General features: G+C 36.6%; 1 long non-coding RNA gene across 1 annotated transcript in view; it reads right to left on the minus strand.

The window, feature by feature from the left end:
• LOC140699841 (uncharacterized) overlaps positions 1–19,498 on the minus strand; it is an 80,557-nt gene that overhangs the window by 38,503 nt on the left and 22,556 nt on the right. Inside the window, exon 2 of the long non-coding RNA XR_012078089.1 lies at positions 11,082–11,168. This is a non-coding gene — a long non-coding RNA (uncharacterized lncRNA). The remainder of the gene's footprint in view (positions 1–11,081; positions 11,169–19,498) is intronic.

Here is a 19,498-nt window from a genome sequence, read left to right on the forward strand (position 1 = left end):
ATAGAGGCTTGAGGTCTCAGACCTGATAGGTCGGCTAAGTCAAGGTCAGGATCCTATTTGGGAAGGAATAGGATCCTGAGAAAAGGGAATAGGTTGATGAACTGAAAAAAAAAAAAGTTAATCCCTAGATTCACTCAATTATCTGTGCCTGCAAAAGTGTATCACTTCTCCCTGTTAACTCTACTCCCCCTCTTACTTGAAGATTATGTAGAAGCCTTTGCCTTGCTAGACAGAACCTCTACTCTTGGCTATTAAATCAATAACTAGGCTTAATGCAAGATATAAATCAGCCAGGGACTACTGGGATTATTAAGGGAAGAAAGAAACTATATTTTTAAAGAACTGCAAGATCTACTAAACATATACAGGCAGAAATTGGGATAGTAATATATAGAACAAGATTCTGAAGTTATTGGATCAAGGGCAGCAGAATATGGAGTTGGATTTTGGAGAGTTTGTTGATGCAGGAGTTGGAGAAAGCAATGACCCTTGGCTGTGCGTAAAAGAAATGGTAGATTTTTTTCTGGGAGAAAGTAGATGAAAGACTTGAAAGACTCAGAGAAGTAGACTTGCTAGAGTTCTGTGCCATATATATCTTGAAAATCCACCAGATATATGTTGTTCCTTGGAAGGACTTGAAACACAATCCACTTAGCAAAAAAAAAAAAAGAAGAAGTAAATAAGGCATGTGCTGATGAGCTGGAAATTAGCCTCACTGAGAAGCTCAGAGGTTGTTACTCTCTACTACCCCATGTTATTACATAGTCTGAGGGGACCCAGGCCATCTGGTCACCCCACTGAGCATCACACAAATGAACTTATTCATGACATCAGGTTAATCAGCCCAGATAAGAAAAAAGTGACAAGTTCACTGGAGGATTTGGTAAGAGACATACACTTTAAAGAGTGAGAGATAAAGCCCATGAATATTCAGGAACTTGCTATATCAGTGAATTATTTAGGGATCCAATGAGGCATGCCAGGACATAACCTCAAAGGAAAGGACAAACTATTGCATCTCACAATGCTCATCATGAAGAAGGGAGCACCATGCCTGGTAGACTTCTCTGGCTTTTTGAGGCAGCACCTTCTACCTCTGGGAGTATTGCACTGAGCCACATATCAGGTCACATCAAACGCATAAGGAAAGGGCCCTGTAGGAGGAACAGGTTTTGGTGCAAGCAGCCCTGCTACTTTGTCTATAGGATATGCAGGACCTAAGTATTAGAAGTGACTGTGGTAGGAAAAGATTCTCAGGATATTCTTATAAGCATAAATAAAAGATTCACAGCTTATCACTCTAGGGTTCTGGAGCTAGACCATGTAATTTGCAGTAGTGTGTTAACCTTTAAAAAATAGCCCTTGACTGATACCCAGCCACTTTAGCCCATTTGAGAGAACAGTAAGCAAGGAAAAGAGTCACCAGGATGACAGCACTCATGACCTTGTTCATTGGAAGGAAGCTGAGATAGTTTCCTACCTTGGAGTTATGGAGAAATATGATTTTTACCCTATTAATCCACATAGTTGTCTCTTGATACCAACGTTGGTAATTAATAGACAATAATCATAGCACAATAGCCACAGCATGAGAAGTATCTCAGGCTCTAAGGAATAAGGATCTGGGTTACCCAACTAGGTAAGTCACTTGTACAAGCAAAAGGGAATCTAGAATGGATGACAGAAGAGAGAGGTGATGAGTCTATTTGCAGCCTTAAGAGGAGCCACAGTGGTAGGCGTCATTGGTCCCACTACCCTTCTTCTTGTAAGCTTACTTCAGGGAAAGTGGACACCAGAATCCTGAAGGAGTGGCTGCCAGAACATAAATGAAGGAAGTGAATCTGAGTAGCTCGTGCAAAAGCTGCCATGGATGCTATATTGCATCCTTCAGTTCTCCCATCTCAAAACTGAAGCCCTCGTTTCTTCAGCTGCCAATATTTTCGGAGACTAAGATTTTGGATCTGAGCATCCACAAGATCACTTCATAGGCTGAAGAGAAACAGCTTTCTCAAGATCACATCCTTTTCCCTGGGGTCCACTTGGGAGTATAAAAGCCCAGCATTTCCTAATCCCAAACTGGAAGTACTGCACACAGACAGCTCAGTCCAGGGTTCCCCACAAGATCAACTGAGTCCTTTATTATGACTGTATCTCAACCCAATTTTTCCTTGAAAATTCTGCTTCCTTCACTTCTTCCACAGGTGTTGAACTGAGTGTCATTTCAAATATTTCCTGTAGACTTTGCTTCCTGGGGGCCTTGTCCTGTGATAGTTTTTCTCCACACATCATCCCCACCTTAAAACTCATTCTTCTAACTATGCTTTTGTGAACGAAAATAGTGCAGTGTGAGTGAGAATACTGCAAGCATGTCAGTGAGCGGAGAATGCTGAAACCAAGTCACTGGCGACTGCCGCCACCCCCCAGTGGGGACAGGCCTGCAGCCCAGCCTCTGCAGCCACTCACGTTGGTGCACTCTAAGCAGACTCTAAGAAAGGACAGAATACTGGCCCTAGATAGCTAGGTGCTTGTCAAAGGAATGAATTCAGTGAGCCCAAATGTTTGCTTCTCCCATACATAGAAAAGCACTAAATTCTTTAACTTGATATTCCTGGTTTTCCTTAGTTAACAAGTAATCTTTTATTGTTCCAACTACCTGGTCTTTGTTGTAAAGCTCCTATGTATCCTAGCTACTCCCCTACCACTTCAGAGCAGTCCCTCAGAGTGATCTAAGAAGCTGTCATCCCAGCTCAAGTCCTCCCGCCAAATAAAACGTAACTCTTAACTTTTAGGCTGCGCGTTTATTTCAGCAGACACTCTAATTTCCTTACTATGCTCTAATTTACTTAAGTTGTCTGAAATTCCTATTTTTATTATCCACCCCCCCCCACAACTATATGGAGTCTTTGTTTTCCATATGCAATACTGGACATGCCTTTTTAGTTGAGTAATCTTACCCTCTGCAATTAATTTCAAGGTTGCTGCCCCTGTCCCCAAGCAAAAGGAAGAACACGGTATGTGCTATTTGCCTATTTCAATAATGTCAAACCTCTTGCACCTGATGTGCTTGACGGATTCTAAATTGAGAAGCATCTGAATGGAGAAGTCCTGAGCTTTGTAAATGTACATGTCACTGCCGAGGCATCATCCTTAAAGACTGTATGAGCTGAGGCTGCACAGAGGGCACGTTGCCAAAGCTAGATGAACACGAAGAGGCATTTTGGAAGTTTGTTTTGTGCATTCATAAATAAATAAGTCCAATTTAGCCTATGTGGTAAAATGAAATCAGGGAGAAAGACACAAAATATAGCCTGAAGCCCTCACCCAGAGGAACCACTCTGTTTTTCCATGTAAAATCTTGAAAAGGTTTTTAAAAAAATAACTATTAATTTTCTCCAGCATAGTCCATCACTATCACCTAGAGCAGGCCCACCAGCCATTGTGGCTGACATCCTTTCTCTTACAGTATTTAGTGAAATTAAACTGTCAGTCTTCATTTTTCCTGATGGCTTCAGTACTGTACCCATTTCTGACTAAGAGCTTTTTTTTTTAAACATTAATTTTAAACAGAGTCTTGGTGGATTCAAAGCCCTTATTTTCAGTTGGCATCTTCAGATTAGATCCTGGATACTAGAGGCAAAGACATCAGGACAAATGAAGGTTGGCAGCATAAAAGCAGAAGAAAGCATGTTCCCCTTTCCTGACTTGACATTCTCTCATATGGAAGCTTGAGAGAGTCCCAAGCTCAGAAATGGCCTCATTTTTGTGGAGATGGGGTATGGAATAGACTTGTGACTGTGCCCCAAGATAATATAAAACAGACTAGAGATGAGGAGGAATATTCACATCAGAGAGATCGGGGAGTTGCCAAAATAAGATTGATCACCTAGGGAGTCAACTCCTGAGACTGCTCTCCCGGGGCAACCCTGGAGGTGGCATTGTGTCACCCTTCTTATGGTCCCAGCTGCCTCAGTTACCTCACCGAGTATGCTTCATTGATTCAGGACCCAACACAGTCTTCTAATCAATTGGACCTTCTACAAATTGCAACACAGACTAGAAATACTGGAAATCACCACTTCACTTACCTTCTCACCAAATCCCCCAATTTAGCTTAAATTTGATTAAACCACCCAACATGCCACTTTGCTACTTAGCGCCTCCTGGTTGTGAATGAAAAGTACTGCAAACCATAAACCATATCAGTAAACAAAGAATGCTGAAACCATCAAGTCATCAGCGGCTTCTGCCACACCCCAGTGAAGACAGGCCTGCAGCCCAGCCTCTGCAGCCACTCACAATGGTGCACCCTGAGGGGACTCGGAATAAGAAAGGACAGAATACTGGCCCTAGATAGCTAGGTGCTTGTCAAAGGAATGAATTCAATGAGCCCAAATGTTTGCTTCCTGCTATCCATAGAAAAGCACTAAATTCTTTAACTTGAGATTCCTGGTTTTCCTTAGTTACCAAGTCATCTTTTAATGTTCCAACTACCTGGTCTTTGTTGTAAAGCTCCTATATATCCTAGCCCCTCCCCTACCTGTTCAGAGGAGTCCCTCAGAGTGATCTGAGAGGCCGTTATCCCGGGCTCGAAGGGGTTCAAGTCCTCAGAAATGTCTGCCAAATAAAATGTAACTCTCAACTTTCAGGCTGTGCATTTATTTCAGTCGACATGGTTCAATTTTTTGGTTTTGTATTACCTCTCATCTTTTTATTCACCCAGACACTGAGGGTACTAACTCCACTTTCAAAAACCTTCTCCTGACCCATATTCAGGTTTCTGTTTTTTTTTTTTTTCTTTTTGTAAAGCAAAATTGCCTACCCCAAATTTGACAGGAGGATTGATTTAGGTTGATTGTTTTTAAGAAACAGAAGACTCAGGAAGTGTTTATTGTTACCTCCCCCTTAATTGCCTAAAAGAATTTAGATAAATGGCCTGTTTCTAGAGTAGAGGCATCACCCCAAACATCTGCAAAGCATATAGCCTAGCTGTGGTGGGGAAAACTCAACAAGGCCCAGAGATTAGACTATTCTGTGTCTTATTGTCTCCGTGGAGCCCAGCAAGCATTTGTTTACCAAACATTTGCTTTGCCATCTCCAAATGAATGGCCTTCCTCCCCTTAGAAATCCCAAACCACCGCCCCACCCCCCACCCAACATCATCTTTTGTCTTTAGCTGAAGATGGTATTTAAGGTAAAGGTTTAAGTCATTTTGGCAAGTTTCTTAGTTTTCCTGAGTTTCTCCCATGTATACATGTTATTTAATTTTTTATTGTCTCATGCCAATTTAATCCTTAGACCAGCCAGAAGAACCTAGAAGGGTAGAGAAAAATTTCTTCCTCTCCAGCACTCTAATATTGTGATGTTCTATAACTCAAAACCATATCCCTTTACCTCCTAATAGCCAAATTTACATTCTTTAAGGATGTTCCAAAAGTGCTACAGCCACACACAGTGACAACTCCACTGAACCCCGTTTATTTACCTAAGAGTTAGAGGAAAACAAACTAATAAAAAAGATTCAGCTGAAGATAAGAATGAAGTTTTATTATTTATGGAGTATTTACTTTTTAAAGAGAAGCACATGCTAACCAAAACTGAGCTCCCTAAAACATATCTATGTCATACTCATGGTTCTGTATCCTTTAGTATTTACCATAGTGACTGGAGTAAGTGGGGAGTTCAAATAAATGTTGGATTCAACACGATCAAATGAAATTAGTTACCAAATGAAACTCTAGGAAACACACTTCATTTTGCTGCTTGGCTTTGTAGTTAAAATCATAAGCTTTTGGGTCCAAAAGGCTTACACTCTACTTTTTAGCTATCATGTACTTGAGGAAGTGTGTTTTGTGGGCAAGTTATGCGGCATTGCTGGGTTTCAATTTCCTCATCTGTAAAATGGGCATGCTTCCATTATCTGATTCATAAGGTCAATGTGGGGATTACACGAGGTATTTTTTAGATGTTCTGCATATTGACATTCACATGTAATGTATGTTAATAACAATAACAGTAATAGTAACAGTAAAACAAATAACTGGTTTCTATTTCTCATGACTGTGGATGAATTGTTAATTTAGTGAGCTAACTCATATCTATTTCTTTGATTCATTTGAACTACAAGGAAAAAATTATAATATTTGAACTCCCACTATTATTTTATTTCTGTAAATAATACAAGGGAATGAGATCATTATGCCTGAAGCTCCTAAAAGAGTGGAAGTTGGCAAACTTTTCCTGTGAAAGGCTAATAGCAAACATTTTAGGTTTTGCAAGCCAACTATGGCCTCTGTCATAAACATTCATTCAACTCTGCCATTGAGAAATAAATGAATGAATGTGACTGCGTTCCAATAAAACTTTTCTTACAAAAATAGGCAGTGACGTGAAGGAGGAAAAACTAGAGGAAAACATTGGGTTAGTGAAATTCACTATTGAGTGATGACTCATTTGAGTGCCTTTCAAAGGCTTGTCTTCCGTTCAGCATCCATGAAACACTACTGTATCCTTGTAATAAACTCTACATGTGCACTTAAAAAAATAAACAGACCAACTACACACACACAGAGTAGAAGAGGTACTTGGTTGGATATAGCCTATAGGCTATAGTTTGCAAAGAGTATCTGAAGTCACAGCAGAATAGGTGAATCAGAGTGGATTCACTGTTAATTCCACCAAGAATCAACAGGGGGAGCTTTAGAGGCCATCCTATCCCTTCACAGAAATCAACTGGTTAAATCTGGGACTACTTGCTTGGCACAGAGGCTAAGGAGTACATTCCTAGGACATGTAGTCAAAGTAGATGGATTTGATAACAACTTTTAGCCTCTTATCCATCTAGTGTATTCATGCTGTGTTTCTTTGTTGAGAAAATAGTTGGTTAGGAAATCAGTTACTGCAGTGGGCTCCCAATTTTAGTCCATCGGACTTCAAATGGAAAAGAAAGTGGAAATGTTTTGCTGTTTTCTGTACACAGGAGAATAATGAACAAGAAGCCAGGTAGGATAACGTTAGAGTCTTTGTTGAGGTAAGTTGTCACACAGCCAGAATGTCTTACTTCATGGCTATTTACAGAATGTGTCCACAGCCGACCCAACTATAACATTGGCAGAAACTCAGCCTATTTACAGTGGAAAAGAGGGAAACCTGAACTTAAGCACTGGTGGCACTGATAAGCAACATGAGGAGATGGCCAACAGTGCCACCAACTCCCTCATCTTTTCTTCCAGCCCTTCAACCTCAGTTTAAAAAATGTAGCTTCAAAACAAGCCTGGTAGCCCCTACTCACTTCCTAGATTTCACCTCCCTTTTTAAAAAAATAGAAAATCAATGACAGAAACTGTCACCAACCAAGAATATTAAAATGATCAAAGCAGCCAGAACGGGATCATCAACAATGGACAAGATTCTATAATCTCTGATCAACCTCAGAGAAGTAATCAAGGAACCAAAGTTTGAGCAAATTGCTTCTCAAAGGTTATTTATACAGCCACTCACACCAGTTTGAGCCTGATGATACTAGATTGAGCATGAATACAAATTACCCAACCTTTATTATAGCCCTAGCTTAATTTGTATATTCCCATGACCAGATGACAGAATGTGGGTTGATTTTCCTCTTAAAAATTTGAGAATGCGGTTGGGAACACAAATTGCCAAACAAAACCAAATTGCAGGAGCAGTCTATCATAGCTTCCAGAAAATCATAAATGACATTAAACTTGAATGAACATTACAAGAGCTGAAACCCAGATTTAACTGTTGCATTTTCACTTCAATTGCATTTGATTATTCTTGTTATGTTATTACTATGTTCATAACTGTTGTGATTTGTCAGTACAGAGTGATTTGTTCCCAAATGTAATATGGCTTGAAATAAAATATGCTGATATTTTGCTCTGTGCACCCATTTTAGAGGCCATTGGTCAGGCAGTATTTCATTTAGAAAGCTCAAGGCAGTATGTTAGTCAGAATTTGAACACCTATAATAGGGGAGAAAGATACTGTAGAAAGAGCACTGAATTTGAACCTAAGCTTTGTCTTTAAATATTTGGCTTAACTTGGGCTGATGCTGCAAACTATGTAATGCTGCCAGACCTTTGAATAGGTGTTACTTCTATTCAAAATGCCTCTCTTCCTTTCTTTCAAGGTCTTCTTGGTCAATTTTTCCTCTTTCTTCAAATTTCACATCTAATATATATTCCCTTTGATTTCCCCATGTAGAGTTGATTATCAAAAATTCTTTAATAATAATAACAATAACATAATGTTTACTATTTTCATGTATATAAAATGGTATGGTGTTTTAGGGTTCCTATGCCACTTTGTACTTTAACTCAGTTTACATATCTATCTTCCTTCTGCAACAGACTACTAATTTCTTAAGGGAGGAAGTGTGTTTTGTTCAACTTTATATTTGCAGCATTCAGAACAGTGATGACACAGAGTAGACATTTAATAAATATTAATTGAATAAGTTTCTATTTCTGTAAAATGAAGTTAATGATATCTCCTCTCCATCTTATAGAGTTGTTGCAAGAATCAAATGAAATGATCTATATTAAAATTCTCTGTCAACTAAAATACACTCTACATGTATCAGAAATTATTGTGATCTCCCAACTAGGTAAATATAATCTCTATGAGAAACTGCAAAGATGCTTATTAATACAACTGGGATCTAGATGTGGTGAGAACCCATGCTCTTTATTTCAGTTGCTTGACAAGAATATAGAAATGCAATGTATCCTGTGTTAAAAAGGGGAAAGCAGCATTATTTACAATAGCCAAGACACGGAAACAGCCTAAATGTCCGTTGACAGATGACTGGATAAAGAAGTTGTGGTATATTTATACAATGGAATACTATTCAGCTGTAAAAAAAGGCCAACATAATGCCATTTGTAGCAACATGGATGTCCCTGGAGAATGTCATTCGAAGTGAAGCAAGCCAGAAAGAGAAAGAAAAGTATCATATAAGAGCGCTCATATGTGGAATCTAAAAAAAAAAAAAACCATAAATACAAAACAGAAACAGACTCATAGGCATAGAATACAAACTTGTGGTTGCCGGTGGTGGGGGTGGGAAGGGACAGACTGGGAGTTCGAAATTTGTAGATACTGACAGGCAAATGTAGAATAAATAAACGAGATTATACTGTATAGCACAGGGAAATATATACAAGATCTTGTGGTAGCTCACAGTGAAAAAGAACACAACAATGAATACATGTATGTTCATATATAACTGAAAATTGTGCTCTAAACTGGAAATTGACAAAACATTGTAAACTGACTATAACTCAGTAAAAAACATGTAGAAAATAAATAAATAAATAAATAAAAATAATAACATACACCATTAAAAAAAAGAGAGAGAGAGAGAAGAAAACATGTCCATATGTGGTTTTTACAAGAAAGATGCAGAGTGTGGAGAGATGTAGGATGTGGTAAGATGATGAGATATTTTGAACAAAAATTTTCATTAAATGTTTATTTACGTATGTTTTTCTGCAACTTGCACTCTGCTGAACAGGTTTGCACAGAAATGCAGGCTCTTTCCCCAGAATGATTACATGGACTTGCTCCTTCACTGTGATGTAGTGATGTATGAGGATGTGCATCAGCCTAAATGCCTACCCAAAATGAATGAAAATGAAAATTATGATGTATAGATACAGTGAAATGCTCCACAGCAAAATAACCATTAACTAACACAATAACTTAAGTGACTCACACAGATGTAATATTAAGCAAAGCAGCCAGTGCCTTAAAAGAAAACACACCATATGATTCCACATAAATGAAATTAAAGAATAGGCAAAAGTAATATGTGGTGTTGGAAGTCAAAAGAGTGGTTAATTCTTCATGTGTTTTGGGTCCAGAAGGGAATGAGAGAGCCTTACGGGTGCTGGAAATGTTCTATATAGATATGAAAATTATTGAGCTGCCCACTTAGGATCTGTGCACCTTCCCCCATGTAAGTAGTTCCTCAATAAAAAGTGTAACAAAATCAAGGAAAGTAAGACTTCTTTTGGGGGATGGGGTTCACGAAGAATGTATGTGTGATGTAGTAGACTGATTCACTCTACTTTCCTTGTACGTTCGACTGCGTGCTCACGATGATGATGATGATGATGATGGTGGGATTACATAGCGCTGTCTCACCGTTAACATGTACAGTCTTTTGTTGGTAGACATTTTTGGTTGTTTTCAGTTTATACTATTATGAATAAAGCTGCTATAAACATTCTTCACATGTCTTTTATGTGGTCATTTGTACTGCTCTTTCTTGGATATACACTTAGGAGTGGAATGGCATTTGGTACATAGTAATTTATGAATAGCAATTTGTTATAGAAAAAGGAATAAATGAGGAAATTAATGAAGAAATTATCTTTAAAACAATTCATGCAGAGAGGAGGGGAATTGGCTCTATTCTAGGGGGAAAGTGTTCCAGGAGGATGGAGGTAGTATGGAAGGGATGAGACACCACTACTCCTACCGAAGACAGGACACCAATAGCCCAGGGACTGATTTCTCCACTGAAAGAGCACCTAGTGGATCTCTCTTTATCCAAGGTTGGAGCAAGTGGGATCTGGTGGAGTCAGACAGCCTGGATCTGCCCAGCAACCACTGGGACTGCCTCTCTATTCTTGCGTGGGTCAATGGAAATGTCCTGGAGGAAGACAAAGGGGCACTTGCTCCAGCTCTGCCCATAGATGCTGTATGGTCTGGATAACTCACTTCACTGTTTGGTGTCCTCTTTTTTGTCATCTCAAAATTGGTAAAAAAAAAAAAAAAAAAAGGGCAACTTAACTATGTGCTTTTCTGACATTTTCAAGTGGCAGAAGGAAGTGAAGATGGGGCACAACCTAAGCAAATTACAACATTCAGGAAAATTTTTTGCAATATTGACATATTTTTCAAATTCATGCAAATTGCCCATTTGAATTTATAGTACATCTTTATGATTTAATATTTAAAATGTTTATTTATAAATCCTTCAAAAGGTATAGAACTCACCCAGAAAACAGACCTATGTTTACCCTTGTCAAGGCCCCTGTATTATCGTCACATACCTGGATGTCGATGAGCTCAGAGCCCGACGATCTCCAAGGCGTCAAGGTGGAGTAGGCAACTCTTTCCATGTCTCTCTCCCTGCTTCTCTTAAAAAAAAAAAAAAAAGACTAGCAATTAATTCTCTTCTATCCCATGATATTTTAGCCCGAAAATTATTCTTTGATTAGTAACTTACAGACCAGCAAACTTATTTATGTTTCTTCAATATATCTTTAAGTTCAATAAGCTTCTTTACTGACTGATGAAATCATGACTTTCCGGTCATCCTGCATCTCAAAATCTATGATTTAGATAGACATCATTCAGTAAGAAGTTTCTCTAGTTTAAAAAATTTTATTCTGTATCATTCCTTTGTGTATATGCCAGTTAAGCCACTTGCTTGCTGACAATGAGCTTTTAAAAAGTCTCACTAAAAAATTGTATTGATTATGTCATGTTTTTTCTCTCAGTACTCAGATTCATAATGACAAGACTTGCTACGACACTGGTAAACAACTGTGTTTTCCATTTAAGGATGCCTGAGATTTTGAGGATTAATAACTGATAATGAGTGCCAGGATCATGTAGCCATACATTCTACTTCTAAGGTTGCTGGAAATGCTTTGCCAACTTCCCTCCTTCTGTCCTCTCACACTCAGGAAAAACCTATTAGAGAGACCAAAAAGAAATTCTTTCCAGGTTACACTTCTCAGAAGAACACTTTCAAAAGAAGAGCAAAGATATTACAGAGGCCTTAAATCAGAATGCTGTCTTAAATGCTATCTTAAATCAGAATGCTATATCTACCACTCGGGACAGGAAGGGAGGAACCCCACTACCAAGCACATGCGTTAATTTGCTTAAAAATCGTTTAAAGCAGGAGCATGATTGTCTCTTTGGAGGACTATCTCAAGGACACATCTCTTACTCATCACAGGTGACAACTGTACATCACAGAGATTAATTTTTCAGCTCTAGAAAAGCAAATCATCTGTATGTTCCCTGTCGTAAGAACATTTCTATATGAGAAAAGGAAATTAATCCCAAGGGGAAAATGTATTGTTAGCCTTTGTATTTACATTTACATGCTGTAACTACCCATGTTGAAACAACTCCCCAAAGCCAACTTATTTCTCACGTGTTACTGCTCTAACAACTGTTGCTATAACAAAATGCTGTAGATTGGGTGGCTTATAAACAACAGAAATTTGTTTCTCATAGTTCCAGAGGCTGGGAAATACAAAGTCAAGGTGCTGGCAGATTTGGTGTCTGGTGAAGATCTGCTTCTTTGTTCTTGCTGTGTCCTCACATGGCAGAAGAGGCAAGAGAGTTTTTGTGATCTCTTTTTTTTTAATATATATTGAGATATAGTTAGTTTACAATGTTGTGTCAATTTCTGGTGTACAGCACAATGCTTCAGTCATACATGAATATACATATATTCATTTTCATATTCTTTTTTATAGTAAGCTACTACAAGATATGGAACATGGTTCCCTGTGCTATTGTGATCTCTTTTATAAGAGCACTGCTCCCACTCATGATGTTTCCATCCTCATGACCAAATCACCTTCCAAAGACCCCATCTCCAAATACCATCACATTGAGGGTTAGTTTTCAACATATGAATTTTGGGAGGGCCACAAACATTCAGTCTATAGCAAACAGTAATCCATATGTATGAGTCATTACTGACCCAGTATTTCCAGACTACATGGATAGACTCTCCTTTGCTGAATGAAGACTTCTTAGAATCAACATTATATTTTTTTCCATGAGCTGACTGAAAGTAAGTAAAAGCATGAGTTGGAAACCAATTACTCCTGGACGTCTACAAATCTAGAATACTATGTCTAAAATTGAACTAAGGGAAGGTGATGACACACTCTTGGTTATATTTAAAAATAGGAATTTAAATTTTATGTATGAGTTTGAATCAGAAATTAATTCTTTTATGATAAAGATACGAAGATCATCTCCAAGTTGGAGTTATTTGCTTCCAGTTACAAGCTGGGATCATATTAAAAATAACTATAGCTATATATATACACACACACACATATATAATATATGTAAATGTATGTATATATACATATACACATACTTAAATATATTGTCAGGGAGGAAGAAATTCTTTGTACACTTTCAAGTTCTTCTGGCTGGTCTAAGAAATAAATTGACCTGAGACAGATTAATAGGAGAAAATCAAACAAAAGTTTAATAATATGTATACATGAGAGAGATTCAGGAAACAGTAACTTTCTGAAATGAAATGACTTTCATGAAATGAACCCAACATTAAACACCATCTTCAGTTATGATCAAAGAGGGTTAGTGGTTTGGGACTTCAAAGGGGAGAAAGGCCATTCATTTGAAGATGGAAAAGCAAATGTTCAGCAAGCAAATGCTTGCTAAGCCATGCAGAGGCAACAGGGCACAGAGTAGTCTCTGATCTCTAGGTCTTGCTGAGTTACCCTCACCACAACTAGGCCATATTCTTTGCAGATATCTCTGGTGATAGCTCTGTTCCAGGAACAGGCCCTCTATCTAAATTCTTTTAGGAAGTTAACAAGGTGGTAGCAAGAAAAACTTCTTGAATCTTCTGTTTCTTAAAAATAATCAGCCTAAAAGAATCCTCATGCCAAAAAGGCACATTTTAGGGTAGCAAGTTTTGCCCCCTACACCTCCTTTTTCTTTCTTATATGAGTATGAAGTAAGAAATTTGATTCACAAAGGCTCTCACACCCACATGATCTGGCACACCAAATAACCTGAAGGTTGGGAGTTAAAATCTGAGAACATTGGATAGGCACGTCTCTCCAGAAGTTACAGTATTTACGCTGGCCACGAGAGGATACAATCAGATCTTTCTCTTGAGAGGGCTTCTTAAAATGTTGCCCTTTCTTACAAATATATATGCCTGTGACTTCCATCCATAGTATTCATATCATTCCCATGTTCTCTTGAGATTTAATTCTTCCTGCAAGTAACTGACATGTGCTCCTGAAGAAAAATGCATCCTTGACTTCATGAAAATGTAAATTAGAAATTTAATTCCCAGCTTCACAGGCTGGACATATTCTCAGGCAATAAAGCATTTCAGAGCATTATAAAACTAATAGAAAAAACAATATGAGCTTTGAAATAATACCCAAATACCTGAGTGCTTCTTTTAGAAAATAGGGACTCTGAGGCCCATGCTTGAGGGCCTTAAAAATTCTAAAATGCCCCCACTTCTAAGGAACTATTTGTCATTCTTTCAGTGCTGTAGCTGATCTCTCGTGTGTGAAATAAATCTTTTCACAGCCTGAAAACCTGCTTTGTACCCGAAACCCATGTGAGTCTTGTTTCTTAGTCATGTTCATCTCCAGCTTCTCCAGCATTTCCTGAATAGTGGTCCATCCTCTTCACCATGTTCTTTATAGGACTCTACAGAGATGCAGCAATTGATAATAGAAAGAAGTCATAAAGGAAAATCTACATTCTGGCAGGCAATTCACCAGGGCTTTATAGTTAATAATTTCACTACAACCATATAAGATATGTAACATTCTAAATCTGCTTCCAAAGGTAAAGAATCTGAGACACAGAGAAGGTAAGTATTCGGTTTCAATTTTCCAAAGCTAGGAAGTTGAAGAGTTAGGTTTGGAAATTAAGATATTTTGTTATATCAAGCCTTAAGTGTTTGCCTATCTAGAAATCCAATTTAGACACAAGGATAGTCACTGTCTGAAGTTTTGAACTTTTTGAGAGCAGTGCCTTGTTCATTGTGTAGTGCCCTGGACCTACATCAGTACTAGGTTTAGATTAGGTGCTCATTAAAGAATGGCTGAATGAAAGAGACAGACAGCTAGATGGTAAGGATATTTCTGGCTGTGGAAAGATGTTTCAGTGTCCTATTCTCTTAACTTATACTCAAACCTGACAGCTCGTTGATCAACTGTGCCTGTTATCACCAAGGAATTAGAAGTATCCATATTTCTCATGGCAGGTTGGGGTACTAGAATATTTGCTTGCTCTCAGGCCAAGACAGTAACAAAAAATATATGTAACTACTTCCCTTTTTCCTGTTTTAACCTGCTGAAGTATGGTGCAGAATTGCCCAAGGAAAGAAACAGTCTATAAAAAAAAGAGAGCTCCAAAACTGTCTCCAAAGGAACTAAATTTATTTTAAAAAGAGTATGGAGATGTGCCTAAGGTCACTCCTGAAAACAGTGGAAATTTTGGTAATAAGTAATAAAAGAATGGCTGACAAAATAAAACATCAATAGGAGGACAGATTCATAGAAATTATGCAATCTGAAGACTATAAATGAAAATTATGAAGGAAAATAAACAGAGCCTAAGAGAAATATGAGTGACCATTAAGGGCACCAACATATGCATCATGGAAATACCTGAAGGAGAGGATAGAGATAAATGAACAGAAAAATTATTCAAAAAATAATAGCTGAAAACTTCCTAATTTTGATGGAAAACATTAATCTAATCAAAGAAACTCAGAGAACTCCAAGTAGAATAAAGACACAGAGGAATCCACACCCATATACATCATAATTAAAATATTGAATGTCAATGACAAAGATAAAATGTTGAAATTTGCAAGAGTAAAATGATTATTCACATACAAAGAGCATAAATAATATTAACAGTCAAATTCTTGTCAGAAACAATAGAGGCCAGAAGGAATTGGGATGACATATTCAAGATGCAAAAAGAATAAATGTCAACAAAGAATCATTTGTCTAACAAGACTAGCTTTAATTTTCTCAGTGTCTTTATGTCACATTTTGGTAATCCTCACAATATTTCAAATTTCTGCATTATGATTATACTTGTTATGGCATTCTATGATCAGTATTCTTTAATGTTACTGTTGTAGTTATTTTGGGGACCCACAAAATGCCCCCATATAAGATGGCAAACTTAAAATATGTTGTGTGTGCTCTGACTGTTCCACTGACCATCCATTTCTCCGTTTCTCTCCCTTTCCTTGGACCTCCCTATTCCCTGAGACACAATGATATTGAAATGAGGTCAACTGATAACCTTACAATGGCCTCTAAGTGTTCAAGCAAGAGGAAAAGTCAGTTTGTGTGGCAAACGTCATTGTTGTTTTATTATAGGAAATTGTCACAGCCATCCCACCATTCAGCAATCATCACTCTGACTAGTTAGCAGCCTTCAACATTAAGGCAAGTCCCTCCACCACTAAAAAGATTTTTGACTCCCTGAAGGCTTCATTTATGGTTAGAAGTTTTTTAGCAATAAAGTATTTTTAAATTAAGGTATGTATATTTTAAAAGACATAACTATATTGCACACTTAATAAACTACAATATAGTGTAACACAACTTTTATATGTTCTGGGAAAATAAAAAATTTGTATGACTTGCTTTATCATGTTATTTGCTTTATTGCAATGGTCTGGAACTGAACCCTCAGTATCTCCATGAAATGCCTGTACTGCATTATTCTAATGGTGGTGGATAAATCACCTTTAATTGTAGTGAAAAGGTTAAAAGAGAAAATTAATAAAATAAATCTATAATTTGTTAACAGATGCACAATTTAAACAGATGTAAATTGTGGCATTGATAATATAAGTATGCAAATTGTTAATAACAAAGTGTGGAAAAATAATACTGCAGAGTTTTTGTATGAAATTGAAATTAAGTTATCAGCATAAAATAGACTATTATAAGGTATTTTATGTAAGCCCCATGGTAACCACAAAGAATATACTTACAGATGTTACACAAAAGAAAAAGAAAAAGAAATTAATGTATAACAATACAAAACATGAAACAGATGAAATTGGCAATAGAGGAAAAAGGTGACAAAAGAACTACAAGACAAACAGAAAACAACAAAATAACAAAATGGCTATTGTAAAAACTTCCCCATCAATAATTACTTTGCATATAAATGGATTAAACTTCTCATTCAAAAGATATAGAGTGGCTGAATGGATAATAAAAGAGGGTCCAACTATATGCTGCCTACATATTACTCACCTTGGGTTTAAGGACTCATATGTTGAAAGTAAAAGAATGTAAAAAGATATTTCATGCAAATAGTAACTAAATGAGATCAGGATGGCTGTAATTATATCAAACAAAATAAACATTAAGTCAAATACTGTCACAAAGATACAAAAGGTCATTATATGATAAAGGGGTCAATCTACCAGGAAAATATAACAATTATAAATATATATGCATATAATATTAAAGCACCTAAATACATAAAGCAAACATTGATGGAACTGAAGGGAGAAATAGCAATCAAATAATAATGGGAGACATTAATACCTCACTTTTAGTAATGAAGACAATAACCAGACATAATAATCAACAAAAACACAGAAGACTTGAACAACATTATTGAGCAAATAGACCTTATAGACATTCACACAATATTCAGCCCAACAGCAGCACAACAAGCCATGCTTCTCAGGTACTTATAAAACATTATCTGCAACACACTATATGTTAGGTCACAAAACAAGTATTAACAAATTTAAGAAGATTGAAATCATACTAAGAATCTTTTCTAGCCACAACAGAATAAATCTAGAAGTCAACAGCAAAGGAAAAACTAAAAAATTCAAAAACACGTGGAATTAAATAGCACACTTTTGAACAACCAATGAGTCAAAGAAGAAATCAAAAGAGAAATTAGAAAATATCTTGAAACAAATAAAAATGAAAACAAATACCAAAAGTTATGGGATGAGGCAAAAGCATTACTAAGAGAGAAGTTCATAATGATAAACATTTACACTAAAAAAGAATGATAGAAATAAACTATCACTTCAAGGAATAAGGTAAATGAGAATATTAAAATAAGACAAATTAGTAGAAAAAAGGAAATCATAAGAATTAGATCAGAGATAAATGATATAGAGAATAGAAAACAAAACAAAAAATGACCCTCAACAAACTGAGGGGTTTTTTGAAAAACAGAAAAAAATACTGACAAACCTAGTTAGAGTAGCAAAGACAAAAACTGAAAGAACATACACACACAAAAATCAAAAATTGAAACTGGAGATATTACAACTGATGCCACAGAAATAAAAAGTATCACAAGAGATTACTATGAACAATTATACACCAAAGAAGAATAACTAGAAGAACTGAATACATTCCTAGAATATACAGATGCATAACTGGTAAGGAGATTGAATCAGTAATCAAAAACCTCCCAACAAAGAAAAATTCAGAGCCAGATGGCTTCACTGGCAAATTCTACTCAACATTTAAAGAAGAATTAAAGGTAATTCTTCTGAAACTCTTATGAAACTGAAGAGGAAGGAGCACTTCAAAATGCATTTGATGAGGCTAGCATTACCCTGATATCAAGGCTAGAAAAGACACTACAAAAAAGGAAATTACAGGTCAATATTCCATATGAGTATAATTGCAAAAATCCTCAGCAAAATACCAGCAAATCAAATTCAACAGCACATTAAAAGGATTATACACCATGACCAATTGGGATTTATCCCTGGATGCAAGGAAGGGTCAACAAATAAAAATTAAATAAACATGATATACCACATTAAAAGAATAAGGATGAAAATTACATGATCATCTCAATAAATGCAGAAGAACCATCCAATGCCCTTTAATCATGAAAACTTAACAAACTAGGCACAATAGGAAATTACATAAACATAATAAAGGCCATATATGAAAAGCCCTTAGCTAGCATAATTCTCAAAAATGAAAAACTGAAAGCTTTTCCACTAAGATTAGGAAGAAGACAAGGACGCCCACTTTGCCACTTATCTTTAGCATAGCACTGTAAATGCTAACTTGAGCAATTAGGCAAGAAAAAGAATCAAGAAGCACCAAAAATCTGAAAGGGAAAAGTAAAATTGCCTCTGTAGATGACTTGATCTCATATATAGAAAACCTTACAGACTCCACCAAAATACTGTTAGAACAAATAGATAGATACAGTAAAGGGGCAGAATATAAAATCAAAATACAAAAATTATTTGTTTCTATACATGAATAATGAAATATCTGAAAAGAGAATTAGGGAAACAATTTCATTTATAATCAAAAAGAATAAAATAGTTAAGAATAAACCTAACCAAGGAACTGAAAGACTTGTACACTGAAAGCTATAAATGTTGATGAAAGAAGCTAAGCAAGACACAGACAAATGGAAAGTCATCCCATGTTCATGTATTGGAAGACTTTGTATTATTAACATGTCTATACTACTCAAAGTGATTTACAAATTCAAAGCAATCCTTAATAAAATCCCAAAGATATTTTTACAGAAGTAGAAAGAACTACTCTAAAATTTATATTTAATCAAAAATAGTCCTTAAAGTAAAAGAAATCTTGAAAAATAAGAACAATTCTGGAGGCATTACACCATCTGATTTCAAAATATATTACAAGCTGTAATTGCTAAA

Source organism: Vicugna pacos, chromosome 11 (assembly GCF_048564905.1).
Source record: "Vicugna pacos chromosome 11, VicPac4, whole genome shotgun sequence".
Taxonomy (NCBI): domain Eukaryota; kingdom Metazoa; phylum Chordata; class Mammalia; order Artiodactyla; family Camelidae; genus Vicugna; species Vicugna pacos.